General features: G+C 40.9%; 1 non-coding gene across 1 annotated transcript; it reads right to left on the minus strand.

The window, feature by feature from the left end:
- Positions 1-1,131: 1,131 nt before the first annotated feature.
- Positions 1,132-1,238, minus strand: LOC111915116 (small nucleolar RNA R71). The gene has a single exon (XR_002858054.1). It is a non-coding gene; the product is annotated as a small nucleolar RNA R71 (small nucleolar RNA).
- Between the last annotated feature and the right edge of the window lie 21,846 nt (positions 1,239-23,084).

Below are 23,084 nucleotides of genomic sequence, written 5' to 3' on the forward strand. Positions count from 1 at the left end.
TGTTAGTTAGTTCATCTAAATTTGTAGTCTTGCAAAACTATAGAAACCCTTTTACTTTTATTATTTGTTTTAGTTAATTCTAGTTATTAGTTTAATTACCGTTCCATGAGTTCGATACCCTGCTTATTTAACTATACCACCAACTGTCAGGTCAACTGGCTTTTGTATGTCTAATTCAAATTTAAAAAGTAGGATAAAACTGGTTAGTTTCACACACATCAAGTTTTTGGCGCCGTTGCCGGGGAACAGTTCAAAAATTATTTTAATTTCTAGTATTACCAATCCTTTGTGTGAGATCCATCTTGCACAAAGTTACTGCTTTAGTAATTTATTTATTAGGTTAAGTTTTAATTTTTTATGTTTTTAGGATTTTTGTTTAATTTCTTTTTGTTTTAGCCTTGAACTCGCCGAGTGCAATCGAAGCTACTCGACGAGTCCACAGATGATTTTCAGTTTCATTTTTAGTTTATTTTTGTTGTTTTTACGCGTGTTTTCTGTTTTGCTTGCAGTTCGTTTATGACCAGAGGAGGAGGTACACCTTTGATTCCACCACTTGAAGACCCGGAAGCAACTTTGAGCAAACACAAAGGCAAAACCGTAGGAGAAACCTTAATATCGAAGAATTCACCATTGAAGAATCTTAAATATGTTTTTAGTAAGAAAAAGGGCAACAAAGTAGGAGAATCCAACAAAGTAGGGAACTTCATTGAAGAAGGAAGCAATTTAGAAGGAGAACTAGCTAACCCCATGGCTAACATCGATGAAGTTCCCATGGGCGAATGGAAAAAAAGAATACGTGATGACACCGGCCCAGGACTCGTGCAACCCGTGATCCCTGAAACTGTCACTTTTGAACTTAAGGGCCACATACTTTCTCAACTTAAGGAAATTCCATTCTACGGGAAGGATCATGAGAATGCATATAAGCATCTAGACGAGGTCAACGATATAGCCGACTACTTTAATGTCCCTAATGTGGCCCCCAACACTGTTTTGCTTCAAATGCTACCAGTCACATTCAAAGGAGTCGCGAAGGATTGGCTGAAATCACTCCCTCTGGGATCCATCACTACTTGGGCTAAAATGAAAGAAGAATTTATAGATCAATTTTGCCCTCCCTCGAAGATAGCCAAGTTGAAGAAAGCCATAGCCAATTTTGAACAACAAGCGGGAGAGTCACTTTATGAGGCATGGGAGAGATATAAGGGCTTACTAAGGAACTGCCCACATCATGATCTAAACAGTCAACAAGAAGTATCCATTTTCTATGATGGAGTGATTGTGACAACTAGGCAGCTCCTTGATTCGCAAGGACCACTCAAAAAGAAGGCACCCTCGATGATGAAGACCCTAATTGAAGAATTCTCTAAGAACTCTAGAGAATATCATCACCCAAGGAATGACCCAAATCCAGGGGTGGTAAACTCAGTTACTGAAAGCATGGTAGCAGTTATGGCTAAGTTGGAGAGTGTGGATCAAAGAATGAATAAGATGGACCAATCTATCCACACTATCTGGGTGGGATGTGAGAATTGTAACGGGCCTCACCTTACTAGAGATTGTGATTTGGACGAGAATTGGAACCAGAAACCACAAATGTGCTATTCAAGTGGCAATAAATATGATGATGATCGGTAAAAACCCAAGAAAGAATGGATCCCGTATGATGAATACAAGAAGGCAAAGGAGGAAAAGTTTAAGCAAAAGGCCAGTGGTTTTTATCAAAAGGAGGAACCAATGCAAGAAAAGAAATCAGACTTGGAAAATATGTTTACAAGATTTGTAGACGCGTCCGAGAAAAGGCAAAATGATACCGACGCTGAAATGAAGGAGCAACGAAATACACTTAGAGAGCACCAATCTATGATGATGGATCAACAAACTATGCTTCAAAATCAGCAAATATCCATTCATAACATTGAAAAACAGCTAGGCCAGCTTGCACAACAAATCAACCAACGAGGACCGGGTGAACTTCCTAGCAATACCGAACAAAACCCAAGAATGGCATATGTAAATGCGATAACAATAGTTTCTGAGAAAATTTTTACTCCTTTGACCTCTCTCCAGAAGGCCTCAGTAAAGGTGCAAGCAGAAGAGCCAGAAAATCGAAATTAGAGAATCCCGACTTGAGTCACCGAGCCCAAGACAAGGACTCGATGAGTCGGAGACCTGATAAAAAAATGGCTGCTCTTTAAAGCTTTACCGACCTCCTTTGCCATTTCCGAGTTGAGCCACACCTGGTGAACAAATTCTAGAGTTTAAGAAATTTATGGAGCATATAAAGGCCCTTCAAGTGAATATTCCGTTTATTGAAACGATACTTCAAACGCCAAAATATGCAAGTTTGTTGTAGAGTCTCTTTACATCTAGAAAAGATATGGCAGAAGCGGCTGAAATAGTATTGAATGAGCTGCCAGAGAAGAGGGGAGATCTGGGAAGCATCACGATACCTTGTCAATTTGGAAATATAATTTCCACTCATGCATTGACTGTTTCGGAGGCAAGTATAAATCTTATGCCATATTCTTTCTTCAAAAAGCTAAACTTGTCGGACCCAAAAGCTATCCGTATGACAATCCATCTAGCCGATAAATCAATAATACATCCAAGAGGAGTGTGCGAAGGACCCCATTGCGAGCAGACATTGGTTAGCAGATGTTACTAATGCTATCTACACCAGTCGTTGTCCCGAGGAGGACAAGGTCAGACTAGCTTCCTGCCTTTTGAAGGACAGGGCACGAGACTGGTGGGAGGAGGTTGGTCGTGCTGTGGGTGATGATGTTGTTAAAGGGATGACCTGGATGATTTTTCGACCAGGTTCCAAGTTGATTTTGCACTGGTTATTGAGGTGTAGTAGTTGGCGCGAGAGTTCCAGGATCTCCGACAGACTACTGAGACGGTGGTTGAGATCACCGCTAAGTTCAGGGAGAGGGAGCTTCTGGTTCCGCAGTATGTGGCAGACGAAGAGATGAAGAAAGCCTGATATCATGAGATGCTGAGGAGCGACATTTGGCAGTTTATGATCCGATCCAGTTTCAAGACGCTGGAGGATATTATAGCTCGAGACAAAGAGAGGGAGATTGACCTGGAGATTGAGAGGAAGAGGAAGCCAGATGAGGCTTAAGTGTCAAGGGGTTCGGGCAAGAGGCCCAAGGTATCGGATTCCAGATCGAGGGGCCATCAGGGTCGTAGCCGCTGTGGAAAGTGCAACAGGATGCATAAGGGTTCGTGTAGGAGTGGTAGTGGTGGTGGTTCCGGCTGCTTCAAGTGCGGACATACTAGTCATTATAGCAAGGATTATATTGCTACCATCACCTGGGGATCATATTTGTTTTGATTTCATTGCAATCAGAGGGGACACAAGAAGGCCCAATGTCTGAGTTTGGCTGCAGCAGGACTGGTGTCAGCACCCGCTCCTGCGACTCTTCGTATCACTGATTGCCGCCAGGGCCATGCAGATGCGCCTGCGGCGAAGAGCAGGGCCTTCCAACTGACGACAGAGGAGGCGCGTGCAGCTCCCGATGTTGTGAAGAGTATGTATCTTCTCCTTATCTTTTTATTTATATTGAATTGCTTGCATATGTTTATATGTTTCATTTGAAGATTGTTCCTTATGTACGGTATCTCTGATTTGGTATTATTTGATTCGGGGGCAACCCGATCTTCTGTATCGCTTGGGCTTAGCAAGAGATTTGTTGGAGCTCCGGGGGAGCTGGATTGTTCTCTTGATGTTAAATTTGTTGATGATAGGACGGTCCGGGTTGCGAGGGGTCGTTGGGGTTGTACTCTCCAGTTATTTAGCGAGCAGTATCCGATTGATCTAGTTCCAATCCCTCTGAACGGGAACCAGATCATCTTGGGAATGGATTGGTTGAGCCCTAATGGGGGCAATGATTGACTGTGAGTAGCCGTTAGTTCGGGTTTGGACCCCAAGTGGGGGAGAGTTGGTAATTCAGGGTGAGAGACAACAGCATGGACCGATTATGTGTTTTGCGGAGAGGGCCAGACGCTATCTTTATCTGGGTTGCTCTGGTTTTGTCGCCTATGTCATGAATACCAAGGATAAGGGTAACGTGACTGTGGTTGATGTGCTGATTCTGCAGGATTATCCGGATGTGTTCCCAAAAGATTTTCCTGGGGTGCATCTAGAGAGGCAGTTAGAGTTAATGATTGATCTGGTTCCAAGTGCAACTCTGATAGCAAAATCACCGTATTGGTTGGCTCCTCCCGAGATGTAGGAGTTGTCTACATGGCGCAGGAACGGTTAGACAAAGGATTTATTAGACCTAGAATTTCGCGTTGGGGAGCATCGATTCTGTTTGTGAAGAAGAAGGATAGGTCTCATCACAAGTGTATCGACTACCGGGAGTTGAATAAGGTAATGGTGAAGAACCGTTCTCCACCCCTGAGGATTGGTGACCTTTTCTACTAGCTTCAGGATGCATCTTGGTTTTCCAAGATTGATTTGCGATCGAGTTATCATCGGATACGGGTCAGAGATAAGGATGTGCAGAAGACAACTTTCCAAACTCGATATGGCCATTATGACTTCGTGGTGATGCCTTTTGGGCTCAACAATGCTCCAATCGCGTTCATGGATCTCATGAATCGCGTGTGCAAACTGATACTGGACTGGTCTGTGATAGTTTTTATTGATGATATCTTGGTTTATTCTAAGACTAAGGAGCAACATGAGGAGCACTTGCGGGAAGTGCTGGAGACTTTGAGGAGGGAGAGACTTTTTGCAAAGTTCTCCAAGTATGAGTTATGGTTGCGCGAGGTGTAGTTTATGGGGCACCTTATCAACCAGAAGGGTATTCTGGTCGATCCGAGCAAGGTCGAGGCCGTGATGCAGTGGGAGTTTTGGAGGTCTTCATCTGAGATTCGGAGTTTTCTTGGTCTAACTGCTTATTATCAAAGATTCATTCTGGATTTCTCTAAGATCGTTGTTCCATTGACCCGACTGACTAAGAAGCCGGTGACATTTCGTTGGGGGCCTGAGCAGCAGGCAACTTTTAAGACTCTTAGACAACGGTTGTGTGAGGTTCCGATTCTGACCTTACCTAAGGGAGTTGATGAATTTGTGGTTTATTGTGATGCTTCGATATCCAGTCTAAGGGCAGTATTGATGCAACGTGGTTGTGTGATTGCTTACACTTCGAGGCAACTGTAGCCTCATTAGGCGAACTATTCGACACATGATTTGGAGTTGGGGGCTACGGTTTCTTCGCTCAAGATTTGGCGGCATTAACTCTATGGGGTTCGTTGTACTATTTACACGGATCAAAAGAGCTTGAGGCATCTAATGGATCAACTGAATCTGAACATGATGCAGCGTCGATGGTAAGATGTGGTGAAGGATTACGATTGTAAGATCCTTTATCACCTTGGGAAGGCCAATGTGGTGGCTGATGCTCTCAGCCACAAGGCAGTCGTGGCTCCGATTAGAGATATATGTTTAAGGATGACTGTCATTACTCCATTGTTGGAGCAGATTCATGAGGCTCAGGCAGAGGATATGAAGGAAGAGCACCTGAAGAGTGAGTGCATTGTGTGTCAGGTAGCTTCCATCGATTATTATAGCCATGGATTGTGAACTCTGCATTGATGAGTCTGGGTTCCTTATTGGGGTGGTGTGTGCCAGGTTCTTATGGAGGAGGCCCACAAGTCAAGGTTCTCCTTTCATCCTGGGGCGACGAAGATGTATAGGGATCTTCGTCCTGATTATTGGTGGCTCTGCATGAAGCGGAATGTGGCATGGTACGTTGAGTGATGTTAGACTTGCAGGAAACTCAAGGCCGAGCATTAGCGTCCTCATGGAAAGATGCAGTCCTTGGAGATTCCCGTATGGAAATGGGAAGACATCACTATGGACTTTATCATGAAGCTTCCTAGGACTGCGCACGAAGTGGATTCTATTTGGGTCATCATGGATCATTTAACCAAGAGCGCGCATTTCATTTCGATTCATGAGAGTATTTCTACAGAGAAGTTGGTCGGGATTTATATCAAGGAGGTAGTAGCACGTCATGCGGTGCCGGTGTCAGTGGTTTCGGAAAGGCATGTTCGCTTTACTTCCAGATTTTAGAAGCGGTTTCTTGATGAGTTGAGCACTCGTCTCCATTACAGTACAACATTCCATCCACAGACCGATGGTCAGAGTGAGCGGACTATTTAGACCCTTGAGGATATGTTGCGTGCATACATGTTGGATTTTAGTGGGAGTTAGGATGCATACCTTTCGTTAGCGGAATTTTCGTAAAACAACAGTTGTCACACTAGCATTGATCGACCTCCTTTCGAGATGCTATACGGGAGGAAATGCAGGACCCTAATTTTTTGGGGCAAGGTCGGTCAACGAGTCATGGGGTGTACCAATGTGGTACTCAAGACCATTGAGCTGATTCAGCAGGTTCGAAGTAGGATCTAGACAGCTCCGAGTCGGCAGATGAGTTATTCTTATAGGCGCTGGTCAGATTTGGAGTTTCAGCTGATGGATATGGTTCTCCTGAAGGTGTCACCAAGGAAAGGTGTCATCTGATTCAAGAAGCGGGGCAACCTGGGGCCCCAGGTATATTGGTCCTTTAGGGTTTAGGCTCGAGTGGGTTGGGTTGCGTATCATCTAGATCTTCCAGCAGAGATCAGTCAGATTCATAGCACGTTTCATGTCTCAGCTGCAGAAGTGCCTGGTAGATGATTCCGCGATGGTGCATTTGGAGGACATTCAGGTGGATGACCGCCATAATTATAATGAGAGATTGGTGTCAATTTTAGATCGGAAGAAGAAAACCTTGAGGAACAAGGTAGTGGAGCTGGTAAAGGTGCAGTGGCAGCACCGAAATAGTTCAGAGTGGACTTGGGAACCCAAGGAGGAGATGAGGGAGCACTATCCAAAATTGTTCCAGACAACAAACTTCGAGGAAGAAGTCTGATTCAAGTGGGGGAGAATTGTAACGCTCGATATTTCCAAGGTATTTTTCAAAATTTTTGTTATTGAATTATTAAGACTTGGGCCTTGATGTTGTTGGATATTTTTCATATTGGGCTTAGGGGGTGCAGTACACGTGGCGTACCACCCTATGTACGTTGGCGTACTAATGTAGATTGGACGTGGGTGCCATGCACGTATGTGCTGCGTACAAGGGAGTACACGCAACGTATGTATCCAGAACCCAAAACCCTAATATTTAGGGTTTGAAAACTATTTAAAGAACATTATGCCCTAAGGATATTCTCTATCAGCCTCCCTCTAGTCCCTAAATAGCCCCCTCAAAACCGTAACCCCATCGTTGTGTGTTCTTGTGGTTGGAAGGTCTTTTGAGTGCATTTTTGTAACATTCCTAAAATTTTAAAATTTTAAAACTTTTACATACATCCAAAAACCGTAATTATGTACATATTGTTTTTGAAATATGTTCGTCATCAGAGAAATTCCAGAAATCATGAAACAAAATATGAGGAGGTGCACGTTCACGCCTTCGCCTTCTCGCGATCCTTTGAGGTACCTGAAACATAATCCAAAATTGTAAGCCTGAAGCTTAATGAGTTCCCCTAAAATACCAATCAAATACAAAAACCAAAATAATATCACAAACATCACGCATTCAGAGCCTTCGGTCTGATTGGAACGCCCCACCAGCCTACAGTCTATCTGGTACACCCACAAAACCTACAACATGTATGGTACACCACCTCGGGCCTTCAGCCTATCATGAACACTCTCCGGGCCTTCGGCTTGACTGGTATGTCCCACTGGCCTTTAGTCTATCTGGGACACCCTGGGTCTATTGGCCTTCAGCACAAAGCGGGTCTGCCTCAACCCAACCATACATAAAATGTCGACATATACACAACAATTAAACATATAACTAGTCAATCAGATAAATAGACAGATCTTACAGATCACTAAGCATAATATCATGCTATTATCAGGATATAGATCAAACAGATCACTAAAATACCCAATCATGCAAATCGGGATAACAATCCAAAAGGGCAGGCCTTGGTGCCTTCGACCCAACAAGTACAGTGAGGAACACTCACCTCACAAGTAGTGTTGAACCAGTAAAATTCAACTCCAAAACTCAGCTCTGGACTATAATGTCTACAACCACCATGTGACCATTTCTATCAAACGCTGAAATACCCAAAATGCCCTCAAAGTCAAACTTGGTTAGCCATGGTTAAAGTCAAAGTCAACAATCAAGGTCAACAGTCCATGTTGACCCCACTCATTGAGTGCACCTACCAACTCGTCGAGTTCCTATAGTATCCGGAAAAGCAAGAAAACCCTAGTCAACTCATCAAGTTGGCTGGACGACTCACCAAGGTTTCCCAGCTTAACATATTCAACCCTTTTTCATCAAGTCCAACGCTTTAAAAAGTAGATCTGATACCCAAGAGTTGGAAAACCACGTAAAGTTGCTAACTTGATGTCCATGCACGTCACCAAGAGGCTCCAAAACTCAAAGAAGGCTTAATAAGGGAACTAAGGCGGGCCAAGAACTTGATAAATCTTGAAACTTTAAGCCTAAAGAGGCCTCAAAACGTCCAGATCTAAAGTGATAACTTCATGAAATACTCAACCCCAAGAACAATCCCAAAATGAGCCAAATATGTCAATAAAATTCCAAGGATGAGATCTAAGCAATAGATAAGCAAGTTGTCGATTTTTTACCCTAAAAGAAATGTAATACTCCAAAAGTTTCTAGATCTAAAACCGTCCCTCCAATCTAGACACTTCCAACCTTAAGCTTCTTCAAAAGAACACCAAGAAATCACTCTTCAAGCTCATACACACACATATGGGAGAGAATGCACAAACTAGGGTTTTCTGGATAGGCGAGACTGATAAGGAGGCCAACCAAAGGGTATAAGGCCTTTAAATAGGGTGCAACAGCCTAAACATTAGGGTTTCTTAATCAGCCAATAACTCATCAAGTTTTTCCTCACCAACTCGTCGAGTTAGTCCAAAAATATGTGCGGCCCAAAAGCCTTCAACATGTCGAGTTGAGGCCATCATGTAGATGAGTTCCAAGGGGAATTTTCCTTTTAAGGAATAAATCTCATACCTAGAAGTTGGGATGTTACAACTCTCCCCCACTTGAACTAGTCCTTGTCCTCGAAGACTAATGCGAGGAACAAATCCGCATAATGCTCCCGCATCTCAGCCTCCGACTCCTAGGTCCACTCGATCCCCTCTAATGTTACCATCGTACCTTTAGCAAAGGTACCTCCTTGCTACACATAACCTTTACCTTCCTTTCTAGAATAGCTATCAGCCTCTCGACAAAGTTCAGGCGCTCAGCAACCTGAATATCATCCAACGATATCACTGCATCATCGTCCAAAACACACTTCCATAACTACGAAACGTAGAAAGTGCTATGAATCTAACTGAGCACTTCTGGAAGATCCAATCTATAAGCAACCTTTCCAACCCTGGAAATAACCTAAAATGGTCCAATTAATTGGGGATCCAAATTCCCCCTCTTCCTGAAGCGGTTCGCACATGTCCAAGGTGTGACCTTCAACAACACCATGTCACCGACCTGAAACTCCAACTCAGATCTGTTGGATTAGGTGTCTAAGCCCATAATTATAATTTGTATGTACTTGTCCTGATAGTAGCATGGTCCATTTTGGGTTGCATTCACCAGAACAATTTGATAGGATGGATATTTGAGAAAGAGGTTATTTGTGATTTATTAATTGATTATAAGTATAATATATTAATAGAGAAATCATATTATTTAATTAGTATTGATCAAGAATTAATTTGGAATTTATTAGTGATCAAAAGAGACTAATTAAATTAACGGGGACTGATTATGTAAATCACTGATACATATGGTTTGGGCTAATAATCCATGATTGCTTTGTGATGGTCTAAGCTTATGAGATATTCCATGAAGTGTTTGTTAGTCCAAATCAATTGTTGAATCATAAGCCTAAGTGTAAGAATTAGCGTTTACAAGTGACTCTTGGAATTCTACACTATATATGTAACCTCTAAGCCCTTAAAATCACCACCAAGAGTATTCTAAGAGGATATAGTCGATTTTTGGTGCTTAAAGCTCTCTCTCATTGTCATCCAACTGTCGGTGGTGTTTTGTGAAACATTTGAGGCATCACACTTGAGGTGCTAAGCTCTTGAAAGACCAACTTCTACAAACTACGACAAGAGGTAATCATCTAACTTGTTTTTATGATTCAAATATCAAATTTGTATGCTAGTTAGGGTTCATGATTTGGAAAAAGAATATTGCATGTATAACTAGAGAAAACTTAGATCCAAGGGTTGTATGTGCACCATTGGGATGTTATTGTGCTCAAAACCCTTCAGTTGTATCAGAGGCTAGAGTGTTTTCTGTTATATTGATGCAATTGTATTATTTTCAAAGCTGGAAAAACTATCAAATTTGATTCTGCATGATCACCACAACGTGGCAATGCATGACACGATGTGGTGATGGGTTTGATGGCAGATTTCAGATTTCTTGGCTTAATTTGGATTTGGATAACTACTATAAAGTGTTTTGTTGATCAAAACTCAATTTTATGTTATGCAAATAATTATACTTATCTTAATTAAAAGATAATGATCAAAATTTAAGATAATTACTAGATTATGTGATAAACTAATTATTTGTAAATTTTGAATTGTGATTATCTTGTCAAATTTTAAGATAATTACTTGATTTTGTGAAAAATTAATTATTTGTAGAAGACAAATCATCTTGCTATATGACTTAAATTAGGTCAATTTTGTAAATAATAAGTTATATCATAATTTTATTAGTTAAATTTGATCTAAATGTTTCTTGAAGAGTTTCATAGCTTGTCATCAAGTTATGAAATATGAAAAGTCTCATTCATGAAACATTAACTCCTTAAGTTATGGAATTCAAGAGGTTTTGAAGAGTTTCAAAACTTGCCCTCAAGTTTTGGAATTTGAAAAAGTCTCATTTATGAAACATTAAAATTCCAAACCCTAGAATTTTACAAGTTTAAAATTCAACCCTTATACTATTATAATATTAAAAGTTTAATACTTATATATATGTATAAGACAAGTCAGTGTTACCGTTAGTACACCTCATTCACAAAGCCGATCTATAAGGGGGGTATAAGGAAACTGCCTATAAAATGGTGGTTGAATGGGAGTCCAATCTCACCCACCGCTTCCTTGATTGACGGAGGGTCGTTAGCCGAACAGGTAGGATAAGGCATTAATTCTCATTAAAAAGTATATAAATAATTATAAAGTAACTAAATTTTTATAATTTCAAATCTTAGTTACTTTAGGAAAAATGTAAAAATGGTGCTATTCCATGAAATTGCACTTTTCACCTTACAAAGGGTAGCTTGATGTTTGTTATACATCAATGGAACGTGTTTGGTTAACCGATGCATTGATTAGGTGATAAATAACATCAAGAGTACCAAGCACATTTGTATGTTTATTAACACCTTTTTGTGATCCTCGGTATGCTAGTCACAAACTTGAAGAGCATAATCGAGATTTAAACATGCCATTGAAAAGTTCAATGAATCTCAAAAGAATCTAGGAATTTCAGTTCATTTAAAACTTAATACTCTTTTTCATTTTTCATGGTGGAAATTGGTAAATCGTCATTTACCTACCTTCAAATACTTTGCAATTGGATTACAGCATCCCTCTTCCGAATTGTGAAATATTGTTTTGGGTCCTAGCCTTAATATTTCATTTGGACGTTATATTAAGGATTCTTATTTAATCTAAACTATGTCTTTCTTTTCAAATGTCTACCCCAAACGTTGTTGGCTCCAACCCTTCCGGCTCTTTCTCCTTCATGAACTTATGTGGGAGGGTCATTTTTTATGGATCGAATTTCAATGATTGGATTTAAAACATCCGCATAGCGATTCGATACGAGGAAAAAGAGTATTTCCTCGAAAAAGAGCTTAAGGAGATTGATGAATCTACTGACACTCCTAAATAGATAGTTGAGTATAGGGCTCATGAGAAGGACGCGGTAAAGGTGTCGTGCATCATGATAGCCACTATGACTCCTGAACTTTAGAAATCTTATGAGGACTTCTGGTCTTTCGAGATGCACCAAGACTTGATGGAAAGGTACCATATAAGTGCTCGACAGGAAAGGTATGGAATCATTTCCTCCATGATAACAACCAAAATTAAGGATGGAGAGTCCATCACGACCCACTTGCAGAAGATGCAAAGATATGTGGACCGCTTGCTGAATTTGAATGTCAGTTTCGATGAAGAGTTGGTTGTTGACATTATCCTACACTCTTTTCCTTCTTGTTATGATCAGTTATGTATGACTTATCATGTGAACAAGGAGGAAGTCACTCTTAGCAAGCTTCAAGGCCTTCTCAGAACTGTTGAAAGTAGTTTGAAAGGAAAATCTGTTGTATCTACGCCTACTACTATTGCCCTAGTCCTGACAATTGGACATGGTAAAGGAAAGAAAAGGAAAGCTCCCACAAAAAATCACAAGTGAAAGTATTGTGATGGAGCCTCTTTGAGTGGTTTAAAGGTGGTTTTGCTGCTCCCTCTTTCAATCGAAAAGAAGCAAAGTGCTTCTACTGTCATGACAAAGGGCACTAGAAACGAAGATATCCCAAATACTTATAGGACATTAAGGATGGGAATATAAAGCGCACATTCACAGTTATTTATACTATTCATTCTAATAACTCATCACAATCTTATTCTTCGGTCCTTGATATAGGATGTGGTTTTCACATTTATTCTGATTTGCAGGGTCTAAAAAGAAGTAGGGATGTGGAGTACGGCAAGATGAACCCAATCATGGGGAATAGGAAAGCGTCGCCTGTCACCAAGATTGGAGTTTATTCTTTATTGCTTAGTAGTGGGTTAGAATTAGATTTGAATAATTGTTTCTACTCGTTAGATATGGAGAGAAACATTATTTCCTTTCATGGTTTGTATAACAAGGTTTTAGATTTTCATTTAATAATGAACTTGGTTCTATAAATGCTTTTTATAATGGTGAATTTAATTTTGAATCGTTTCCTTCTAATGGTGTATATGAAACTGTGATGGTTGTAGACAACTTAGGAAATAATGTATTGCATATTGATTCGTCCAAAGGTTTGGATAAGGCAGGCTTGTGGCATTGTCGTCTTAGACATGTCAACAAGAAGCGCATAGCCTAACTCCAAAAGGTTGGAGTGTTTGAGTCATTTGACTTAAATTTGGATGACACATGCGAATTTTGTTTGCTTGGAAAGATGACCAGGTCACCCTTCACTAGTACTTGTTAAAGGGGTGATGGTTTGTTGGATCTCAAACACACCGGTGTGTGTGGGCCCTTCAGATATGCCACAAGGGTTGCTAACCGCTTTAATGTGACTTTTACCGATGATTATAGCAGATATGGGTATATCTACTTAATCAAGCATAAGTCAGAAACCTCTGAAAAGTTCAAAGATTTTAAATAAGAAGTGGAGAATCAGTTGGGCAGGAAGATAAAGATGCTCCGATCCGATCGAGGTAGAGAGTATCTTAGTATCGAGTTCCACGACTATCTTAAGGAATGTGGAATTGTTTCACAATTGACGCTACCTAGGACACCGCAGCTTAATGGTGTGGCTGGTAGGCGCATTCGAACCTTGTTGGATATGGTTCATTCCATGATGAGTCGAGCTTCGTTACGTATCTCATTCTGGGGTATGCCTTAGAGACTGCCACCCATATCCTTAATCTAGTCCCAACTAAGAAGGTTACCAAAACACCTCATGAAATGTGGACAGGGAAGGTTCCTTTGTTGGCACACATCAAGGTTTGCAGTTGCAAGGCACTCGTAAGACAAGAGACTCATGACAAGCTTGAACCTCATAATGAGCAATGTATTTTCATTGGCTACCCACATAAGTCTTTTGGATATCTCTTTTATAGACCGAGTGACAATGTTGTCTTCGTTGCGAGGATAGGGGTTTTCCTTGAAAGAGAACTCATATGCTATGAGGACAGTGGGAGGCAAATTGACCTTCAAGAGCTTCAAGAGTTAAGTGATGACGGAACCTCAAACACTAGCACTAAACCTGAGGAGGAAACTCCTATTGAACCAGTTGACGATTTCTTACCTCTGAGACATTCCAATAGAGTTAGAATGGCACTGGAGTTTGACGGTTTTCACGTTACTACAAAAGGTGATACGTTTATCAGTGATAGTACACTGGTAAATTTGGATAAGCCTCTAACTACAAGGAAGCCATGGCGTAACCTGAGTCCTAAAATGGAAAGAGGCTATGGACAATGAGATTCAGTCCATGTATGACAATCAAGTTTGGAACTTGGTTGACAATGTACCTAGTCGTAAGATAGTCGGGTGCAAACGGATGTTCAAGAAGAAGACGGACATGGATGGGAAAGTACACACATATAAGGCACGATTGGTTGCGAAGTGCTTCACTCAAACTCTTGGAGTTGACTATGACGAGACCTTCTCACCAGTAACGAAGATCAAATATGTAAGGGTTATGATAGCCATAGCTGCGTTTCATGATTATGAAATATGGCAGATGGATGTCAAAGCCACTTTTCTTAATGGAAAGTTGGCGGAAGATGTTTAGATGAGTCAGCCAGAGGGTTTTGTAGATGTGAAGTATCCTAATAGAGTGTGTAAGCTTGAGAAATCCATTTATGGATTGAAACAAGCATCTCGCAGATGGAATCTTTGTTTCGATGAGAAAGTCAAAGAGTTTGGTTTTTCGAGAAGCGAGGATGAGTCCTGCGTATATGTCAAAGCTAGTTGGAGTATAGTTAGCTTTCTAGTATTGTATATGGATGACATACTACTCATAGGAAACAACATTCCAACCTTCTAGGAGGTTAAGTCCTGGCTTGGAAAGTGTTTCTCTATGAAGGACATTGAAGAAGCTGCTTACATTCTAGGGATAAGGATATTGAGAATTAGGAGTAAAAGACTAATAGGACTTAGTCAAAGTATCTACTTAGACAAGGTGTTGAAATGTTTCAGCATGTAGAATTTAAATAAAGCTGAATTGCCCATTCTGAGAAATACGAAACTAAGTAAGACTCAGATTCCGAGTACCGATTCCGAGATAGTAGAGATAAGTCGAGTACCATATGCTTCTGTAGTTGGATCGATCATGTATGCTATGACATGTACTCGCCCTAATGTGGCGTTTGCTTTGAGCATGGTCAGCAAATATCAGGGGAATCCTGGTAGAGCTCACTAGATTGCGGTAAAGAATATTCTTAAGTACCTGTGGAGGACTAAGGACTGGGTCCTTACCCTTGATGGGAGTGATGACTTTAGAGTGACAGGGTATAGTGACGCCATCTTTCAAACCGACAAAGATAATTTCCACTCTCAGTCGGGCTGGGTATTTACCCTAAATGGAGGAGCGATAACATGGAAAAGTTCTAAACAGGAGACTGTGGCTTATTCAACGTGTGAATCAGTGTACATAGCAGCAAGTGAAGCATCGAAGGAGACGATATGGCTAAAAACTTCATCGGAGACCTTGGAGTTGTACCAGCTGTAAATGAGCCTATGGAGATTTTTTGTGATATTGAGAGTGCGGTCACCTTAACCAAGGAACTGAGGGATCATGGCAGATCCAGGCACTTCGACAGAAAATATCACTTCATAAGACATCGAGTAGAAGAAGGACTCATCATAGTAAAGAGGGTATCTTCAGAGGATAATCTAGCAAATCCCTTTTCGAAGGGAGTGGATAGGTTTAAGTGTGACATTCCCAAAATCACGGCCAGAAAAGACCGGTTTGTTTATGCTTTGTTTAAAAATCAGAGTAACATTTTAAATGAAAGTGTTGCGAAATTTGTCCCAAAACAAAATATGATAAAGATTTATTAAAAGCATTTCCATAGAAATGTATTTCATTAAAAGACTTGGGATGTCATGTTCGTACAGATCAAAAGCATAAACAGTACAATATAAGCCTTACTACATTATTTCATATCTACAGGCCTATATCCGTAATCCCTCGTCCAACATCATATCTATGCTCAAGCGCCACTACCTGCAATATATAAAACTGAGTGGGTCAGGCTTGGGAGCCTGGTGAACACATAGGGTTTTCAACCCACAATAAATAAGTTTATTAATTTCACCAATCAACAATAACCCGATTACCCATTCCCGTTATCCTCACTTTACGTCCCTAAACACCTATCATAAGGGACCTAGCCTAAGGATCATCATCGGGACGGACACTACTGCTAAGGGGATTCCTCAGCAATAAATGTCCTAAAGGCAACCATGTGGGGGGTGGAGTACACCGGTGAACACATCGTTCACAAACACCTACAGGTTGCGAGCCTGCTAGTGTTCCACTGGACTGTCTAGAAGAGTCCGTGGTCGTCATCCATACTCCGCTAGATGACAGAATCAACAACATCAACATCGAGGCCTCTCATCATTTTATCACACATCACCTATTACATCTACCCATGTTTTACCCCAACATTTTCGTAGATATAAAATACATATACAGTTTAAATCATTGAAAACATGTATAACAATGTTCATCCAGCATAGATAGCAAGTATTCAGATAATATGCACACATAGCACGTAATTTATATAAAATACTTCATATTTATGTGTAAGCTGAAAGTAACTATGCACTCACCTGAAAGGTGGTGACTCAGCACTCGGACAACGCTTCCATACTCTCAAAACGATTTTCCTTTGATAAAACCTAGTATCGATACCACCAGGGTTTAGTCTAACGATAACCGCGACAAATTAATTGTCTGACTATTATTATTATTATTATATAAGCATTAATAACACTCAATATAACTCATAATAATAGCCCAAATAATTATTTTAAGGACCTAATAACATTCCTATAATTATTTGAAAGCTATATTAAAAAGTGCATAAGCGTAGCACACTTACAGCGAATTTTATCGAAAACCGGAACTTAATTGGAGCAGCGTTTCGAAACCGAAAGACTCCTTTTTCTCGGGACTCCGGGAGCCTCGGGGCTTCCCTAGGGTGCTAGGGGTTTTATCTAGGGCTTAGGGGTGGTATGGGGTTGTAGAGAAAGAAAGAAGTTAGAGAGAGAAGTGATTTTGGTGTGAAAAATGGAGCTGCCTTCGGATCCCTTTTATAGGCGCGAAGCCTCGGTCTACGCTGGGCGTCCAGCAGCGCTACGCTGGGCGTAGCTCGGATAAGGTTGCCAGCTCGCACCAGCTGGCTCGCACTCGGACTCGGAAGGATATGAGCGAAGGTACGTTGGGCATACATACTTCGGATGTGGGGCATAAGCGTGGAGTGGCATGTCGCAATCCGAAGCGACTTCCGAGACCATCATCGGACGGTTGTGGTGCTGCCACGTCATCGATCTCGCACCAGGTTTCGCATTTTCGAGTCCCAACTTCAAAAATTCGTAACTTTCGCATACGAGCTCTGTTTTCGACGTTCTTTATATCCACACGAAGGTGGGAACGTACTCTACAACTTTCGTTTAGACTTCATCGGCTAATTTTGACTCAATTTTAAATTTTATAATATTAACGGGCCGGGACAGGATTGGTCCGTTAAATCCTCATAACTTTTTCATCCGGCGTCGTTTTCGCCCATCTTTTTCTCGTTACGCTACTCTCAACGAGATCTTCAATTCTCGTTTATGTCGTGTCGGCTAAAAACCGCTTGATCTAATATTCGAATTTCGGGTTGTACACTGCTAACTCGAAACTTCGAAAAATCATAACTTCTTCATACGAAGTCAGATTTGGGCGTTCTTTTTATCGATGTTCTTAGTTTAACATGTTCTACGACTTTCGTTTAAATCGCTAAGGCTAAATCTCGCTCTATCGTAAATTCACTATTTACGCTTCCCGGTATCGTGCTGGTTCTGTCGCGAAACTTCGACGGGTCATAACTTCTTCGTTATAACTCGGATTTCGGCGTTCTTTATATGTACGGAAACCTTGATACATATTCTACATCTTTATGTAGAGATATCGGGATTATCTCACACTTTAATTTTGACGCTTATTTTTATTCTTTATAAAATATATATATTTATAATAAAGCAATAAGCACACAAATACACATAATTCACATAGAATTAAAATATTTCATCTTTATTTCATCAAAAAGAGTTATAAGTGTTGACCTAGACTATTGTATTGACAAAAATGCTTAGCCTTGAAACCCAGACGTTACATTAAGCACTTGCAGTATGCTAGAAGTTTTGGGCTGAAGGACGATATTAGTTTTAATGATTAGATAGCTGTTTAGAAACTTGTAATAGATAAAATGCAATTGACATTTGATGATAGAATAAAAGGAGTTTTATTTATGAGTAAAGTTACTATCTTATGTCTATTGTTTACTATTGTTTCATTTTGCATGTTCGGACTTCCAGAATAATAAGATTATTCAAACCATCCACACTCGATCATATTTTGGAAGTAGGTGTTGAGACAAGATTGTCATGAATTGGCTTGTAGATTGTCTAAAGTGTTTAGACATAGCAAAACTTTGCTACAACATTCATGAGTGCTCCTGAAATAAGATTTGAGTATTGGATTAAACCCACTCTCACATGAATCAGTTCAGGGATTTATCATGAGTGATTGTCATACGATAATATTATTGGATTAGTGTCTAAGCCCGTAACTATATTTGGTAAGTACTTGACCCGGTTGTGCATGGTCCTTTTGGGTGCCTTCACTTTAGCAACTTGACAGGGTAATTTACGGAGAGAGAGAAGATATTATGGTTTATTAATATATTATAAGAATAATATATTAAAGGATAAATAATATTATTTGATTAATATTAGTCATAGATTAATTAGGTATTAATTTGGTGACCAAAAGAGATTAATTAAATAAAGGGACTTAAACTGTCAATTGTTTGATAGTTTTATTTTGGGCTGGGAAACCTAATGGACTAAGGGGTGAACGAAATTATGATGGGAGTCCATCATATTTCCGTCCATGGCCCTATTCCATAAGGTTCCATGGGCAGCTTAATGTTTAAGCTGTCTATTAGGGTTTTGACTGAAACCCTAGCTGCTCACAGTATAAATAGATCCCCTAGGTTACAGAAATCGGCGACTGCTTCTCCTAGAACCCTAGAGCCGATTTCAAGTGCCTCCTTCTCTCTCAAATACTACCCTCTTGCTAGTTGGTGTTTGTAAGCCATTAGAGGAGTTACACTTGTGACTCTAAGCTCAAGGAAGAAGAAAGATTCAAGCAAGTAACAAGCGGTAATCTTCTAGATTTGGTTTGGTCATTATTATTTTGAATTATTATCATTAGATCTAGGTTTTGAAAGTCTTGGATGAATGTATGTACAATTAGAGAAACCTAGATCCAAGCATTAGTGTTTGCATGAGCACATAGGATGTTCTTGTGGCTCAAACCCATCAAATATCATATAGTCTTCAAACCAAGATATATGAGTTTTTGATTACAAGTTGGTTGTGCATTGATAGTGCGAAAACGCATCAATAACTTGATGTTATAAAGTGTGGTGGTGTGTATGATTTAACGAGTAATTAGTACAAGCATATAAGTCAAAGTTTATTTGTTCCTTTTATCCTAGGAGGATTAAAAGTGATATCTTGGGCCCCTCGATGATTTTGTCATGACTTATGGGTCGGGCCCGGTCAGGTCTCAATTGATGTGTTCAATTAAGTTCTATGTCAAACAAATCAGAAATCGGAAAACAAGCTACTGGACAATAAGTAAGTTCCATGTATTTTTCTGCATGATATCTTAAAGAACAGAGGATTATATGATCCCTTATCTAAAGGAAGCGTCAGAATTCAACAGCGGCTTTTGAGAGCCACAATTGCTAATCGGATTTTAAAGTTGCATTGGCATTTATAGTAATTAGACTTATCCAAGTGGGAGACTGTTGGATTAGGTGTCTAAGCCCATAACTATAATTGGTATGTATTTGACCTGATACTAGCATGGTCTATTTTGCGTTGCTTTCACCAGAACAATTTGATAGGATGGATATTTGAGAAAGAGGTTATTTGTGATTTATTAATATGTTATAAGTATAATATATTAATAGAGAAATCATATTATTTAATTAGTATTGATCAAGAATTAATTTGGAATTAATTTAATGATCAAAAGAGACTAATTAAATTAACCGGGGCTGATTATTTAATTCAGTGATACATATGGTTTTGGCTAATAATCCAAGATTGATTTGTGATGGGCTAAGCTTATGAGATAGTCCATGAAGTGTTAGTCCAAATCAATTGTTGGATCATAAGCCTAAGTGTAAGAATTTGGGTTTACAAGTGACTCCTGGAATTCTACACTATATATGTAACCTCTAAGCCCCTAAAATCACCACCAAGAGTATTCTAAGAGGATATAGTCGATTTTTGGTGCTCCAAACTCCCTCTCATTGTCATCCAATTGCTGGTGGTGTTTTGTGAAACATTTGAGGCATCACACTTGAGGTGCTAAGCTCTTGAAAGGCCAACTTCTACAAACTACAACAAGAGGTAATCATCTAACTTGTTTTTATGATTCAAATATCAAATTTGTATGCTAGTTAGGGTTCATGCTTTGGAAAAAGAATATTGCATGTATAACTAGAGAAAACTTAGATCTAAAGCATTAGGGTTGTATGTGCACCATAAGGATGTTATAGTGCTCAAAACTCTTCAAGATCGGCATCGGTCGGCATAGCTCTTCTGTCGGCTCTGAGCAGTCTGCAACCTCTGCCTAATATGTTGAATCATCTATGTAGTCTTCAAAACCACCTCGGTCTGACCTATGACCCTGTGACCAACCTCCCCCCCCCCCCCAACAGACTGGGGTACGACATCTTTGCCCATACAAAAGCTCAAAAGGCGGGGCACTAATATTGGAGTGGAAACTGTTGTTGTAGGAGAACTCTGCAAGAGGTAGGTAGGAGTCCTAAATCCCACCAAAATTAATGACACAGACTCGCAACATATCCTCGAGATTCTGAATGGTCGGTTCGCTCTGGCCGTCGATCTGCGGATGATAGGTTGTGCTGAAATGCAGCCTCGTACCCAGTTCGTCATGGAACTTCTGCCAGAAATGGGAGGTGAACTAAACATCACGGTCTGAAACAATAGAGGCTGGAACCGCATGGCTAGCAACGATCTCATGAATATACACAACGGTCTACTTTTTGGCCGATGAGCTCTCCCAAATTGCCAGAATTGGGCACTCTTGGTCAATCGATCCACGATGACCCAATTAGCATCGAAACCCTTTGTCGTCTTCGACAACTTGGTGATGAAGTCCATCAAAATGTACTCCCATTACCACATGGGAACCTCCCAAGGCAGTAGCTTGCCGTGCGGCCTCTGATGCTCGGCCTTGACCATCTTACAGGTCACGCACCTTTCGACGTACCAGGCAATCTCCCTCTTCATGCATGGCCACTAATAACCCAGTCTCAGATTCTGATACATCTTGGTGGTCTCTGGATGGATAGAAAAGCGAGACTTATGAGACTCCTCCAACATAATCTGCCTGACCCCACCAGACACATGAACACACACCCGACCTCAACAGGTCAACAAACCACGACTGTCCGACACAAATTTGGTAATCTAACTCTTGATCCTCTCAATCTTCCAATTCTCCTCTCAAACACCCTCAGTCTGAGCCTCCCTAATCAAACCCATAAGTGGAGAATCCACATATATCCTCATACATGCCACCTCAAGAGAAGGTCCAGTTGACTTGCAGCTTAGGGCATCCGCCATCACATTCGCTTTACCCGGATAATAAAGGATCTCGCAGTCATAATCCTTGACTACATCCAGCCACCTGTGCTGCCTCATGTTCAGGTTCGGCTGATCCATAATATGCCTTAAACTCTTCTGATCGGTGTACATAGTATAGTGGACCCCATAAAGGTAGTGTCTCCAAATCTTGAGGGCTAAAACCACCGTCCCCAACTCAAGATCATGCGTGGGTACCTCGTCTCATACGGCTTCAGTTGCTGCGAAGCATAAACTATCACCCGTCCTCTCTGCATGAGGACTGCTCCCAAGCCAGTGATGGATGCATCACGGAAAACCAAAAAATCCTCAATTCCCTCTGGGAGGGACAAAACTGGGGATTTGCAAATTCTCTTCCGAACTGTCTCAAATGCAGACTGCTGCTCAGGGCGCCACCGAAAATCCACCCCCTTCCTCGTCAGATGAGTCAGGGGTACTGCAATCTTGGAGAAATCTTCTATAAATGTCTAGTAGTACCCTGCCAAACCCAAAAAAACTCTTGAAATCCAAGGGAGATTTCGGAACCACCCACTGCATCACCACCTCGATCTTGGCCGGATCGACCGAAATCGTATCTTGGTTAACGAGGTGTCCAAGGAACTGAACCTCTCGCAACCAAAACTCGCACATCGAGAACATAGAACAAAGACGTTCTTGCCTCAAAACCCCTAGAAGCTCGCGAAGATGCTCCTCATGCTTCTTCCTGGTCTTGGAATACACCAAGATATCATCAATGAATACAATAATTGAGCGATCGAGGATCGACCTGCAAACCTGATTCATCAAATCCATAAATATTTCTGGTGTATTGGTGAGCCCAAACGAAATCACCACGAACTCGTAATGCCCATACTGAGTTCGGAACAAGGTATTCTCCACGTCCTCCTCCCTCACCCTGACCTGATGGTAACCAGACCTCAGATCTATCTTGGAGAATTAAGATGCTCCCTACAACTGATCAAAGACGTCATCAATCCAAGGAAGGGGGTAACGGTTCTTCACCATTAACTTATTCAACTCTCGGTAATCAATGTACATCCGGTGTGAACCATCCTTATACTTGACGAATAAAATTGGTGCTCCTCACTAAGAACTACTCGGACGGATAAAGTGCTTGCTTAGCAGCTCCTGCAGCTGAGATGATAGCTCATGTATCTCAGAGGTGCCAATCAGTACGACGCCTTGGCAATAGGGACCACACCTAGCACAAGGTCGATCCTGAACTCGACCTACCTCTCAGGAGACGCACCTGGTAACTCCTCCGAGAACACATCAGCGAACTCTCTAATGACTGGAACATTTGAA

This window comes from Lactuca sativa, chromosome 7, assembly GCF_002870075.4.
Source record: "Lactuca sativa cultivar Salinas chromosome 7, Lsat_Salinas_v11, whole genome shotgun sequence".
Lineage (NCBI taxonomy): Eukaryota > Viridiplantae > Streptophyta > Magnoliopsida > Asterales > Asteraceae > Lactuca > Lactuca sativa.